The sequence below is a fragment of the Bos taurus genome, chromosome 8 (assembly GCF_002263795.3).
Source record: "Bos taurus isolate L1 Dominette 01449 registration number 42190680 breed Hereford chromosome 8, ARS-UCD2.0, whole genome shotgun sequence".
NCBI lineage: Eukaryota > Metazoa > Chordata > Mammalia > Artiodactyla > Bovidae > Bos > Bos taurus.
The window spans coordinates 109,711,805-109,727,556 of NC_037335.1; positions in this window are offsets into that span (position 1 = coordinate 109,711,805).

Below are 15,752 nucleotides of genomic sequence, written 5' to 3' on the forward strand. Positions count from 1 at the left end.
CCTGGAGAGGTACCCCAGGCTTCTGCTTAGATCTCCTGGGTTGCTGTAACACATCTATAAAGGAGGCTGGGAAATATAATCTTTCAGCTGAGCACACTGGCATCCCAAATAAGACTGGGCTTCTGTTACAAAGAGAAGATAAGTTTTGGATGGAAGCTCACAAACTCTCCAACAGTAGGCACCAACCCACAGTGAACAGTTGAGTGAACCAGGGAACAAATAAATCTTGGGATCGCCAAGGTCCAAGCCTCTCAATAAGCCAAAGTTGGGCAGTAATCCCTCCTCTGGGACTGTTGTGTCTCCAATTTCGCCCATCATTGTCCACTTTCCTTTCCTAGGAGACAAGGCATAAGAAGCAAGCAGTCACTCTGGAGACTGAAGGTTCTCCATTCGAATCCTGGGGCCAGCACCTCCGAGCTTTAGGACCCACACAAGGTATTTCTTGAAGCCTCAGTCTCCTTATCTGCAAAATGGGAACAATGTTCCTTCTCCTAGCACTTTGGAGCATGGCATCTCATAACCTTCCTTCCTGCTGTCCCCTGCGTCTGCCCTGGTGCCAGCTGCTCTCATTCTCTGAAATCTGGAGCTCAGTCGGCTGCCAGCCAATCTCCACCAAGAGACTCGTAGTGAGAGTCGGACGTAGTGTGGCTATGTATACACCACCTGGCCTAGACCCGGCCCAGAGTGGAGCTGGTGTGGAGGTGCACCCTGGCACACCCGTGTGTGTTTCTTAAGAAGTATTTCCATATTAACTGGGAGGGGAAATGCATTTGAAACCAGATGAAGTAACCGTCCAACGGTGAAAGTCCTCACTGTAACAGAGTCAGCAAGATGCTGAGAAAGGGTCCGTCGGTGGCTCCCGCAAAGGATCCCGCGAGAGCAGCCGCAGACAGCGCCACAGGGAAGGCCATCCGGCTTCACCGAACTAACCTGCCCCTCCCAAGCCGCTGCCTCGCTTTATTCTGCTTTGTTTGATCTTGTTGCTTTATGGAAACCAACCTCTCCGGAGGCAATGTGATAGCTCCTGAGTAAGCTCTTAGACGCTTTCTTGGGGAAAGCTTAGAAAAATAACAACAGCTGACATTTACTGAAGGCATGCCATGTTTCAGGCACTGTGCTGGCACTTATCAACTGTCTCATGCCTTCTTTGAAGGAAAGTTGCAGGGCTCAAGGTAACCTGGGATTAAAACTCCCCTCCAGGTCCTCCCCACCATTCTAGGCAAAACAAAGTACTCTCTCACCCAAAGTGAAAATAGACATTAGGCTGATTATGCCCAGCTCCAAGCCAGCCCAGCCTTTGGCCGATCTCCAGCCGTTTAAGAGATAACTACTCCCAGCAAGCTTGGAGAAGAACATGCCCCCTTAAGACAGTAGCTTTCTGCATACATGCCTATATATACTTACTCTTTTCTTGGATAAGGGCAGCGCTCACTAATCTGACTGCTGCCCCTTCTCGCCTCATTAAAGGTGATCTGTTCCTGTAGAGTGCCGGTCTCCTTCTTTTCTGAATCTCACCTACTCTAACTCCGTACCTTACATTCTTTACCAACACATTTAGAGGTGGGTACCATTGTTAAATCCAGTTCACAAAAGAGGAGACTGGGGCACAGAGACGTTAGGTCACTGATCCGTGGTCACACAGCTAGCTGACAGAGGAGCCAAGACTGGAAGGCAGGCTTCTGGCTCCAGGCTGTACTAGGAGAGGTGGCCTCGCTTGCTTGCCTTGTCAGAACCTCGGCCCCCTCGGACCCTCGGCCCGACAAGTTTCTGTAAAAATAACAATACTGTCCTGCTCTAGTCAAGGGGACATGGAAGGAAAAAACACAGACTCGTGGAAAGCAAAGTGCTTTCTAAACCCAAAGGAAGGCACAGGAGTTGATGTCTCAGCTCTGCCCAGGTGATCTTTGTCCTTTTGGAGGGAGGGCCTCAGTTTCCCAGTCTGAGAAATGGGTTGCTTCTTCTAACTCTAGCATGAATTAAAATTTTATTTCCCTTTTGCATCATTGAGCCAAACGTGGAAATTACTGTCTCTATGAACAATCCTTATTAGACTTTTCCAACCTGAAACTTGATTCTAATGAAAGAAAAAAAGTGTCCAAAATCCCCAGAAGACAGCGAAGCTGCAATTAAGTCACCCAGCAGAACACCTGCGCTCACATAGGTGCCCCGAGCAATGTCACAGCTACTGTAGAGTTGGAACTGCGGGGCTAAAAGCTGCATTTCCCAGACGCCTTTGCAGCTAAGGGTTTGGAGGCCAGTCAGACTCCGCCTGGGAGATGCATTCCTGTGGGCTTCATCGAGCAGAAGGGAGGTCCCTCTGAGTGGGACCTTGGCCCATGCACCTCCAGAGTGCGGAATGTTGAATGGATTGTTTTCCGTTTGCTTTTGAGGACTACTTAGGCCAGCACAGCTACTCAGAGTGGATCTGTGGAATAAGCTGCTTCAGCATCACTTAGAACTTGGAAATAAAGCAAGACTCTCAGGTCCTGGCCCAGACTCACTGAATGTGAAACTCTGGGCGGGATCCAGGAATCTGTGTACTAACAGGCTCTCTAGGTGATTTTCATGCATGCTAAAGCATATAGGCTCAGAGTACCTTCCTGCGGGCCTCTAGCCCTGGAAGTATCTGACAATTTCTATTTGGACCCCAGTTGCTAACACACACACACACACACACACACACACACACACGCATGGGGTCTACTATCTGATTTTTGTTAATATTTATAATTGCTTTATTCACCTTTTTAATAACATCCATACAATGACCTACAATACTCATAGATACAGTTCGAGCAATCTCTCCATTTGGACATATGTGTGAAACTGCCACCCAAATCAAGATATGGAACATTCCTAACCCCCCATAACACCTCACACTCCCCAGATCAATTTTTCCAAAGAGAACTACTCTTCTGAGCGCTGACTCCACAGGGTGCTTTAGCCTACTCTAACACTTCATGTAAACGGGATTGAGCATATGCCTTTGCATCTGACTTCTCGCCCTTGATGGTACATTTATGACATTATCTTCTTCATTGGGCACAGCACCTATTTGTTCTTTTTTGCTGTGTAGTGTTTCATTAGATGGATATGCCACAATCTATCCACTCCATCACTGATGGACACTCAGACTATGTCAGTTTGGGACTACTATGAAGGAAAAGCTGGATGAAATGAGAGCATGCTTTACCCCAGGTAACACCCCTGATCATGGTGGTTCATTTGCATAATGTCGGGATGCAGTATGTGAAATTTTGAAGAGGAAAAAAAAAGTGATTTGGCAAGAAAAGGAAAAGGCACTCGTCCTCCGGGAGCCACTCCTGGACGCGGGTGACAGAGAGTGACCAGCGGAGGGAAGAACAAAGGCCCGAAGGCAGGAAGGAGAACGCAGAAGTAGAGTGCCCCAGGCCGCTGTATTCCCTTGTATGACCCACACAGAAAGCCGCGCTGGGCACCAGTGGCCACCATGAGTCCCCCTCCAATTTATTATTTCAGCTCCCACCCCCTGCGCCCAAAGGGCACGCTGCTTCCTCCATTCCCATCTTCATTCAAAAATTCGACCAGCACTGACGGATGGAGTGCCCACTCGGCTCAGACACTGATCTAGGCAGTGGACCCGCCAATGAACCGAACCGGTGACGACGTGTGGAAGCTGTGTCCCTCCAAAGGCAACCCAAGCGGCCTTCCTGCTCGTGGCCACCGTGCTCTGCTGCAACAGAGGCTGCCACTGTGCCCACATGGTCTCCTTTCCCCGGTCTCGCCTTCCAGCTCCTGCTCCCCTGGGACTAGGCTGACCTCCACACAGCCGCCACTGGGACCCCACCACTTTCTGGCTAAACCTTCACTCTCTGAGCCCCTGTTGGGCTGTGAGGATGGAGTCAAGATTCTCAGCACCCGGGGCCTCTGACATTTATCCTGTGACTCTTTCTACCCTGTGCTCCCGTCGCAATCATCTGAAGTGTCCAAAACACATTCATTGGCATCCTCTTTTCTCTGCCTCAAATGTCCACCCTACTTAGCCTCTGACAAACTCCTGCTCATACCTCAAGACCCAGTCAAACTGTATTTTGGTATTCCGTATTCAAAATGGAATTTTGTGAGACCTTCTTGTCCCACATTCCTTCCTGGGGGTACTTTGTACCAACCTGTGATGTGGGTTTTACCTGCACTGTATCATGGTCAGATATTTGAGAGTCTTTGCTTCCACACTAAACCGTGAGCCCCTCCAGGGCAGAGGCTGCGTGTTATTCACCTGCATATCCCCAGGCCTGAAAGATCTCTTAAGGAGTGAGTGAAGTCGCTCAGTCGTGTCCGACTCTTGGCGATCCCATGGGCTGTAGTCTACCAGGCTTCTCTGTCCATGGGATTTTCCAGGCAGGAGTACTGGAGCGGGTGCCATTTCCTTCTCCAGGGGATATTCCTGACCCAGGGATCTAACCCAGGTCTCCTGCATTGCAGGCAGATTCTTTACCCTCTGAGCCACCAGGGAAAGATCTCTTAGTACAAGCCAAATCAACGAAGGGAGGGAGGGAGGGATGAATGGCTATATTGTTCCCAAAACATTTGGCTTTATACAATCACATAATGATACAGCTGGAAAGAAGATGAATGATTTCCAAAACATGTGATTTTGTACAGAATCAGCTGACAAGGCCTGCATTTGTTGGTGAAAATTAAGTTGAATTAAAGAACCAAGAACTTTCTCGCTTGTAGTAGAATTCACAGAAGTAGCCCCGGTCAGTGAGCCCCTCCGTCTGACCCTGATCTGCTCTGAACTGACGTCTGATCTGCTCCGTCTGACCTGGCCCAGATCAGGGGGCCCTCACTCCCCCAGCTTCTAGGACAGTTTCCTCATTTTTTGGTCGACACTGTCTCACCATCAAGTTCAGGTACCAACTCCTGGGGAAGGAAGAGAACACAGAAGAGGCACCGCTGAGGTCTCAAGCCCAGACTCGGACACAGCGCGGCTGGGGGTGAGGACGCAGTCCCCCGGGCCTGATGACAACGGAGGCTGAGAAATAAAGCACGTGCCCGACTCCAGTGCGGCCGCGGTGCACAGAGGGGAGAAGGGGTTCGGGCGGACACCACCAGTCTCTGGGCTTCTCTGGTGACTCGGCGGTGAAGAATCTGCCTGCAGTGCAGGAGACCCAGGTTCCATCCCTGAGTCAGGAAGATCCCCTGGAGGAGGGAACAGCTTCCCACTCCAGTACTCTTGCCTGGAGATGCTCGTGGACAGAGGAGCCTGGCGGGCTGCAGTCCACAGCTGGGTGCGGTTGCAGCGACTAAGCAGCAGCAGGCACCAGGCTTTATGAGCCCCTTGCTGTACGCATGGGAACTAAGGTTCAGAGTGGCAGTGACCTGGCCAAGGTCATGGAGCTGATCTTCTGTTTCCCAGGTCACCTCCTCAATTCTCAGGATAGATGTCTAGTCTCATTTGCCTGGTCATAGGTCCTATTTCTGGGGCATGGACTCTAAGACAGAGATATGCATGCAAGTGATTCACTGGCCAGGTGAGAGTGGGCTCAGGACAGACCCTTGTGAGGGCGTAAAGGACAGAGGATCAGGCAGAGAGAGAAACTGAACTACAGCTCAGGCATAACAGAGGGCTCAGCCAATCCCAAGAGGAGCTCTGACCGCAAAGAAACGACTCTGCAGAGTCATCCTAAGGGGAGGCGAGGCTGTGCTTAGTCACAGTTGTGTCCGACTCTTTGTGACCCCGTGGACTTTAGCCTGCCAGGCTCCTCTCTCCATGGGGATTCTCCAGGCAAAAATACTGGAGTGGGTTGACATACCCCCCTCCAGGGGATTTTCCCAACCCAGGGATCGAGCCCAGGTCTCCCACATTGTAGGTGGATTCTTTGCCATCTGAGCCACCAGGGAAGCCTGGAGGCAAGGGGACAAAGCCTTTTATCCCAAATCCTGCATGTCGCTCCAACCTTCGGGTCAGGTGGCTCCCTTCAATGAAGAGCAATTGAGCCAATAGCAGTCAACACTGCTGGCCTTTGGGGGAGCCTGGGTCCTGACTGGGCACCTGAGTGGCGCACAGCAGTATCCACTGCAATCTCTCCACCATCTAAAGAATCCAGCCCAGGGCCTGTCTCCTGAAAGATGTTCAGCAGTTTGTGGATTGGGTGCTCGGTTCTTAAGTCTGTGTGACACTATTTTATCATTCTTCTTTCCAGTCGATCTCTCTCTCTCCCTCTCTCTCCCCTCCCGTTGCTCCCTGCAGGTGTGTAACCCCCATGATGGAAGGTACAGTGTGGAGCATGACAGATGGTTTTAGCGATAAAAAAAGACAATCTCCACCATCAAAGATTTTACAGTCTTACAGTAAGACGCATTGAAGAAGAGATATAAGATGTGATGAAATATGATAAGGGCCCATCATAGACCCAAGGCAAATATCTGCAAAAATAATATTAAATCTGTTTCAAAGATCAGACAAGTTTCCATTTCATACTTCTTTTGACTCTCCTGGAAATTAAAAGGAAATGGTGAACTCAGTCCCAGGAAGGGGTCAAAGATTTGAGGTGCGTGAAGTGACCCTATGATCACATGATCTGAGGGGTCTAAAAGAAAGAGAAGATAAACAGGAAAGGGGGAAACTGAGAAGAAGGCCTGAGAGAGAAATAGGAAGAGACATGCAGCTTCTGGTTGCCTCCGCATTTCCAAGGGCTCTCGTGGTGGCCTGAGGATTCCAGGTCGGGTGTCCTGGGCTGCGTCTTGACTTTGGTCCTGCCTGGCCGCAGCATCTGCCTGGACGGTCCTTGGGCTCCGTGGGTGGCCTCCCAATAGCAGGCAGCCCCTTCCTCTGGCACAGGGCAACCATCCCTCAGGCTGGGTCCTGGGGTGGGGAGGGAGGCCCACGAGGGCAGGGATATGTGTACGCGTGTAGCTGATTCAGTCTCTTGTACAGCAGATAACAGCACAGCATGGTAAAGCAATTATACTCCAATTTAAATTTTTTTTAATTAAAAAAAAAGAAATTACAACTTGCAGCGGTCCAATAGGAAATTACCTTACAAAATGGAAGGATTCTGTAACAACCCGAGTTTTCTGTGTTGGATGTTTTGGCTCGTGGACAACAAAATTCACATATTAAAAAGAGTGAGTCCAAAAAAAAATGGGTCCTGGAGTTCCAGAAGGAGAAAGTCCTCAGACATCACCTAGTTCAACCTCCTGACTTTACCAAAGAAGACAATGGAGGTCAAGAGAGGCTAAGGAGGCCATCGAGACAATTCTATCAAGTCAGAGACAGACGTGGGTCGCCACCTGTCCTGTGAACTTCCCACACACGCAGTGTCACACCCCCACACACACCCGTGACTCACACGCGTCTCTCCCACTCTTCTCCCCAGCCTCCCCCTCCCGCACACGCAGTGTCACACCCCCACACACACCCGTGACTCGCGCGTCTCTCCCACTCTCCTCCCCAGCCTCCCCCTCTGCGCGCGTCTCTCCCACTCTTCTCCCCAGCCTCCCCCTCCCGCACACGCAGTGTCACACCCCCACACACACCCGTGACTCACACGCGTCTCTCCCACTCTTCTCCCCAGCCTCCCCTCTGCGCGCGTCTCTCCCACTCTTCTCCCCAGCCTCCCCCTCCCGCACACGCAGTGTCACACCCCCACACACACCCGTGACTCACACGCATCTCTCCCACTCTTCTCCCCAGCCTCCCCTCTGCGCGCGTCTCTCCCACTCTTCTCCCCAGCCTCCCCCTCCCGCACACGCAGTGTCACACCCCCACACACACCCGTGACTCACACGCATCTCTCCCACTCTTCTCCCCAGCCTCCCCTCTGCGCGCGTCTCTCCCACTCTTCTCCCCAGCCTCCCCCTCCCGCACACGCAGTGTCACACCCCCACACACACCCGTGACTCGCGCGACTCGCGCGCCTCTCCCACTCTTCTCCCCAGCATCCCCTCTGCGAGCGTCTCTCCCACGCTCCTCCCCAGCCTCCCCCTCTGGGCGCGTCTCTCCTACTCTTCTCTCCAGCCTCCCCTCTGCGGCGCTTTTCTTTGTGAAGTTCAGAAAAGCAGTCTAGTGGTCCGTGGACAATAAACAGTTACTTTTAAATGAATCGGAATCGCTCTTTCTCCCCATACCTGGCTTTAAATGATGCTACAAGGGCACTTTTGAAGTCTCTCACCTTCTCTGATAATCCAAAACAAAGGAGACAGAGCCACCCATAATTGGAAGCCAACTGGGAGCCCTGAACTCCATGTACCAACTCTCTGGATCCTCACCCCAACCCCACGAGATGGGCACGATCATCCCATTTTACATGGCGGGGTGTGGGTTCGAAGGTGGGGGGTGACCTGTGAACAGGGGGCCGAAGCTCGAGGCCGGTCCTCGTGATCTCAGCACCCAGCCCTCCTGCTGGACCCGTGAGAGTGTGGGCGACAAACGGGCTCCCACTTCCGGCGGACATTCTTTCTGATGCCACCCGGGGCCTGTGTGTGCCTGCAGGAGTCAGCCAGGGGCGGCTGCGCAGCGACTCGGGAGTGAGATGCCTGTAGTCTTGAGCACATTTGAGTCCCCTGGCGGGCACCCTGCCACAAACAGGATTGTCTCAGTAGTATTCATCCTGCCCCAGCGTGAGAGGAGATTATTCTAAATAACGTACAGTCCAATGTGACAATATTATTCTTAGACTGTAAATCAATGACCAAAATAAAGTAAATTGTTAGGTCTGGGTGGCATAAAATATGGGCACAAACAAAGAGACTTAGGGGCACCGTTTGCTGTAAATCAGGTTAACCACCTCGCAGCTTCTCGCATTACAGTCTTAATCTAGCACATTAGCGAGATTAGTACGTGGGTTTTGCAATTAAATTGCATATTTTATCACTTCTGCTTCTTTCATGCTATATAAACTTCCAGGAAATTACAGACTCATAAACTCTGGCACACGGTGTGAGGCGGGAGGAAGTGGAGACGCCAGCACGGCATCTGGGGGCAGCTGAGTTTCGCGTTCCATATTTTTATTTGATTTTAGAACGCCTTCATGTAGACCCCATTCAAGTAAAGACATTTCAACGGACAGATTGAGAGATGAGTCTTCTGATGCACATACCTGGACCCCTGGGGATTACAGGGTGGTTTTTATCAGGAAGACGGGATGTTCAAGATTTTAATAGAGATGGGAGGAGGGGGTGGGTGAGTCTGCTCTAAAAGCAAGAAAAACACATTTCTTCTGAGTTTTGATTACTGGCTTCACCACAGCCCTAAAACACATGATTGGATATCAGAATCTATTACTTCAGTAAATTAGAGAGTGAAATTCATTTGGTAGGGGCATATCTGGTAAGCTATTTCCTGTGACTTTGTCCTTGTGATGTTTGAGGGACTAGTGCCTGATGTGCGTGCACCCACACACGCGCGCGTGCACGGTCTTTCATGCACAGATCAGATCTCTTTCCTGGAAATAACTCTGTTTCGCAGCAGGTCAGAAGCGCCAAGTCCATGGCTTCAGTTAGCACATATTCCAAGGGCTGGATGTGGAAGGGTCTTTCAGTTCATCTTCCAGATCTCTCTCCTGTGAAGCCTAAAGTGCAGAAAGTCTGGGGATGCACCCAGAAGTTACAGAACTGTCTGAAGACAGTCTCCAGCGGCCACCGGCAGGGCACTAGTGTGCATGCGCATCAGACAGACACCGCCCCCGACCCCCAAGTCCTGAGTCTGCGCGGTCTCTGTCCTCACCTAGAAGTAAGAACCCCACATCATCAGGTCATTCTAAGAAACAGCTCTGTGTGTGTGTAGCTTAGATTCGTGCTGCCGCCTAGCAAGGACGTGCCAACGGTACGATGTACAGTGTGGTACCTGTAGTGCGTGTGAGAGGCACCCTGGAACTCGGAATTCAGTGTGCAATCCAAACTCATCAAATGTTTACCTAAGTGCCAGGCCTCGGGCTGCCCGCCGGGAACACAGATGGGAATCACACTAAGTCACTTCTCAAAAGGCATCAGAATCTGAAGAGGGACGTGACCACAACGCTGGGAAGTCACAGCCTTGGGCGGGATGCTACCAGAATGCCCTCACCAAGCGCGAGGCCACAGTAGTTCACAGTGGAGTGGCCAATCCCGGCCCAGCCTGCCATCCGTGGAGGCAGCCTAACCTCCCTGGACCTCAGTCTTTACGTCTGTGAGATGGGAGAGCAGGAATCCGAGGGCAGGCACTGGGTAAGTCCCCTACCGCTCTGATCAGCAGTAGAGCTAGGAATAAAACTCAGGTTTTGGACGTGAGGTTGCTCTGAGTTTCAGGGACACCTCAGCCACTAGGTATACTAATGAGGAGCTTCCGAGAGCTGAGTCTCTTTATCCTTTTCTAACAAATGAAGCTCACGCACTTAAATGTCCCTTGCAGAGGCAGTGGCTCTGCGTCCTCTCATAGACGATGCCATAAAGGTTTCCTCCTTTTAAAATGTATTTTTAACTTGTCTGGACAGGCAGGTTCTGCAGTTCCCTGCCCTTTCTCCTTCCACGCCCTTCCCTCCCCAGGCCCTAGTTTACCCGTCTTTCTTCCTTGTATCAAAAAGGAGATCTACATATCTCCTGAATTGTGATGGGGGAAATATCTGGCTTGACTCAGCTCCCACTGAGATGCAGCAAAAGTGCCCCAGAATGGAAGGCAAGGTTGAATGAAGGAAGGAGATGCAGTTCACTGCTTCATAAGTTACCAGGTAATAATAACTAAAGGAATAACAGAATAAATGAACGAAGACACTGGCCTGTTCACCCCTGGGGTTGGTTCCACCTCATCTGTCTTTATTCACTCTCTTCCATGCCAACTTTGGTACACTTTATGAATTACTCTAAGACATCTTAGCTTCTTCCTAGATTAAGGGAAGGTGGAAATGGATGGGTCCATCATTTCTAATCCCACTGTCCAACCCCAAGGCCTCTCAGAGAGGAAATGAATGGAGTTGAATCCATAAAGTAGCCTTGCAAGTAGATGCCAGCCTGAAGTCAGGCTTGCCAGCATTTGCCCCTGGAAGTGATCACTGAAACGACTCAGACTTTTCCACTTTTCACATTAAAGCCACGAATCTCCCATTCTGGCCCCAGAGTCTAAGCCTGGAAGAAGCAGGAGCTCTTCTCTTATGCATTTTCAGAAAGCAAAAGCAATGATTCCACCCTCAACTGCCTGGGGAGGAGGGGATTATCAAGTTACCTGCCTACACATTACAAATGTCTGGGAGCCGTTAGAACGCCTCATGCCAGGCAGCTGCTGCTGCTGCTGCTAAGTCGCTTCAGTCGTGTCCGACTCTGTGTGACCCCATAGACGGCAGCCCACCAGGCCCTGTCGTCCCTGGGATTCTCCAGGCAAGAATACTGGAGGGGGTTGCCATTTCCTCCTCCAATGCATGAAAGTGAAAGGTGAAAGTGAAGTCATTCAGTCGTGTCCGACACTTCACGACCCCATGGACTGCAGCCTACCAGGCTCCTCTGTCGATGGGATTTTCCAGGCAAGAGTACTGGAGTGGGGTGCCATTCCCCAGACCAATTACATCAGTGTCTTTGGGGTTGGCCAGCATCACCATTTTTTAAAAGATTTTTTTGATGTGGACCATTTTTAAAGTCTTAATTGAATGTGTTACAGTATTGCTTCTGTTTTTACAGGTTCTTTTTTTTTTTTGGTTATGAGGCATGTGGATCTTAGCCCACCTACCAGGAGTCGAACCCACACCCCCTCCATCGGAGGTCGAAGTCTTAACCACTAGACCACCCAGGAAGTCCTAGCATCACCATTTGTAAAAGCTCCCCAGGTGATTGCAAGATGCAGCCGAGGCTGAGAACCACTACTCCAGACTGATTTCTTGGTGAGCAGACCCCGCATGGAGGGACCCATGAAAAGGAGAATCACCACTGATGACTTACTTGCCCTCAGTGCCTGGGGTGCAGGAGAGACCCACGAAGGCTTCCTGGAAGAAGCAGCACTGGATCTGGGCTGTGAAGACAGACTCAATCTGGGGAGCTGGCCATGAAAGCATCTCTCAACCTTGGACTCAGCCCCCTGCTCAGAAGCCACAACCTCCCCCCAGCAACCCTTCCCCCTCCTCTTCCCCTCCAGCAGCCCCCCACACCACTCCTCACGTCCCCCAGCAGTGAGTCGAGCACTCCAGACAAATGTGATGTTAGATGAAGAACATATGCCCTGCCTGCACTTCAAGAGCGTTTCTCTTCCTCTTTGCCAGTCTCATCAGGAAATAAGTTCTATCGCTTTCGCAATTTAGGGACGAGCAGATGGCAAAAGTTTTGATTCAGGAATAATGTCCATCTGAAAGGCCCACACTCAAGGGCCCCTGACTGTCATCAGAGGACCATCACAGGCACACAATCTGGACTCTTAAAAAGTCCCTATTTCATCCAAAATGGAAATCTTCACCTATTCACCCCCAGTCCAACTTCTCCTGTTGTGTCCCTGTCTCAGTAAGTGGAAGCCCCAATACCCAAGCCCCGACTCCCCGACTTACCCTGTTGACTTCACCACCCGTGTGTCCTGACTCAGCGCTCCCCCTCCCCACACCCCTCCCTGGGCTCAGGGCTCCCCCAGTGTGTCCTGACTCAGTGCTCCCCCTCCCGCCACCCCTCCCTGAGCTCAGGGCTCCCCCTGTACCCGCTGGGCCATGCCCCCACCTCCCCACTGCTCTCCGTTCCCCCGCCCTCTCCCATCAGCACATGTCCAGGCTTGTGGCCTCGGAACTTTCTAGAACACATCCCTCTTTCAGTCTCTGATGGCTTCGCCCTGGCTGCCACGTGATTCCTGCGTTCATCACTCTGCACCTTACAGTGAACGTGGCGATATTTATCCAGCACATTGGAGCAAACACATGAGCTCTTTGTTGCAGAGAGCAGCCCATCCTGGGGCCTTGGCCAAGGACCGAAGGGCTCAGGAGCTCAGCACCATTGTAAACCCCTTGACTGACCGACTGGGAAGCTCGGGCCTATAGTGATGGAGTCCAAACAGGAGTGACCATCGGAACTGTCTGGAGACCTTGTTGAAAATGCATATCCCTGGGCCTCCTCCCCTACCTCCCATCTACATCAGGGTCTCACAGACCTGGGCTTTTTTCCCTTAAGACCACTTACTTCATTGGTAATTATACAATCATACGTATCAGGATATGATTACAGTCTAACTCACCATCAGCTGTAAACTCTAGTAGCCCCACTGGGTACCCAGTCTTCCTAGCTCAGATCAAGTATTGCTCCTTCTCTGAAGCTTTCAAGTATCTTTTATTCTTGGTACCCGAGACTGACCACCCTCACCAGACATGTGTGAAGAGCACGATCATATGTGATGATGCCCGGCACGTAGTAGATGGTTCCTGAGGGATGGATGGATGGATGGATGATTGGATGGATAGATTTTTTTTTTTTTAATTTTCCCGCTCCTGTACAGGTTGTGCTCTTTCCTTGTGGCTGCAAGGTTCCCAGCGACCCAGTCTGGCCCCTGCTGCCCGCTGCCCGCTGAGGGCCCGACTTCGGTGACTGTGGTAAACCTCTGCGGTCGGGGTCCCGCAGCTGCCAGGCGGCGTAGCCCAGGTGCCATGGCCCTCTCTCACCTGGTCTCAGCGTCTGTGGATGGCCGGATGGACGGATTAGAAGGAGGATAAATGATGCAGGATCCTGGCCCTGCTGGACCCTCAGGCTTTCTCTCCCACCACATCACCACAGACATGCCAAAAGCTCACAAAACTGAAAGACGTCATGACTGTGTTCCTACATGGTTTTGTCCTTTTAAAAGAGGAGCCGTTTTGCTATTGAAGAGGTTTTTCTGCTCCCAGGAAACACTTCTGAAAAGAACAGGAAGAGGCGTTTCCAAAAAGTCATTTTCCAAGATGCAGCTTTGATGTCAAAAATAGCTTGAACAAGCGTGGTAGCCTTGTTCACGCTCCCTTGGCTGCCGGGGAAATAGCGTCAACACCCAGGGGAAGACCAAGAATAGCTTTATTATTAGGCATCTTTCATCATCAAGCATGGGACGCCAAGCAGAGAGAAGGTTGTGAGTCCAATCCAGTAATGCTGTGGCTGGACCCAGCTGAGGACTCAAGGGGAGCTGTTGCCCGTGGTAACAGCAGTAATATTAGCTACAGTTCTGGCTGAGCGTGCCCCGTGTCTCTGCTAGGCACTCTCCTGAGGACCTGATGCACAGCACGTCCTTTAATCCCACCAAGTCTGGACTGTAGGAACACCGTTGGCGGACTCTGGATCCATGCCAACTGGGTTCAAGGCCCACCTGCACCCACTAGGGGCTAAAAGAAAGACAAATGCAAAAAGGCAAAATGGCTGCCTGAGGAGGCCTTACAGATAGCTGAGAAAAGAAGATAAGTGAAAGGCAAAGGAGGAAAGGAAAGATGAACCCATTTGAATGCAGAGTTCCAAAGAATAGCAAGGAGAGATAAGAAAGCCTTCCTCAGCGATCTATGCAAAGAAGTAGAGGAAAACGATAGAATGGGAAAGACTAGAGATCTCTTCAAGAAAATTAGAGATACCAAGGGAACATTTCATGCAAAGATGGGCTCAATAAAGGACAGAAATGGTATGGACCTAACAGAAGCAGAAGATATTAAGAGGAGGTAGCAAGAATACACAGAACTACACAAAAAAGATCTTAATGACCCAGATAACCATCATGGTGTGACTGCTCACCTAGAGCCAGACATCCTGGAGGGTGAAGTCAAGTGGGCCTTAGGAAGCATCACTACGAACAAAGCTAGTGGAGGTGATGGAAAATCCTAAAAGATGATGCTGTGAAAGTGCTACATTCAATATGCCAGCACATTTGGAAAAGTCAGCAGTGGCCACAGGACTGGAAAAAGTCAGTTTTCATTCCAATCCCAAAGAAAGGCAATGCCAAAGAATGCTCAAACTACTGCACAATTGCACTCATTTCCCATGCTAGCAGGCTCATGCTCAAGATCCTACAAGCTAGGCTTCAACAGTACGTGAACCAAGAATTTCCAAATGTGCAAGCTGGATTTAGAAAAGGCAGAGGAACCAGAGATCAAATTGCCAACATCCCCCGGATCATCAAAAAAGTAAGAGAGTTCCAGAAAAACATCTATTTCTGCCTTATTGACTACGCCAAAGCCTTTGACTGTGTGGATCACCACAAACTGTGGAAAATTCTTCAAGAAATGGGAATACCAGACCACCTTACCTGCCTCCTGAGAAATCTGTATGCAGATCAAGAAGCAACAGTTAGCACTGGACATGGAACAACAGACTGGTTCCAAATAGGAAAAGAAGTACGTCAAGGCTGTATATTGTCACCCTGCTTATTTAACTTATATGCAGAGTACATCATGAGAAATGCTGGTCTAGATGAAGCACAAGCTAGAATCAAGATTTCTAGGAGAAATTTCAATAACCTCAGATATGCAGATGACACCACCCTTATGGCAGAAAACCAAGACGAACTAAAGAACCACTTGATGAAGGTGAAAGAGGAGAATGAAAAAGCTAACTTAAGACTCAACATCATAAAGACTAAGATCGTGGCATCCTGCCCCATCACTTCATGGCATATAGATGGGGAAACAATAGAAATAGTGAGAGACTTTATCTTCCTGGGCTCCAAAATCACTGAGGACAATGAGTGCAGCCATGAAACTGAAAGACACTGGTTCCTTGGAAGAAAAGCTATGACAAATCTAGACAGCGTATTCAAAAGCAGAGACGTTACTTTGCCGACAAGGGTCTGTATAGTCAAAGCTATGGTTTTTCCAGTAATCATGTAT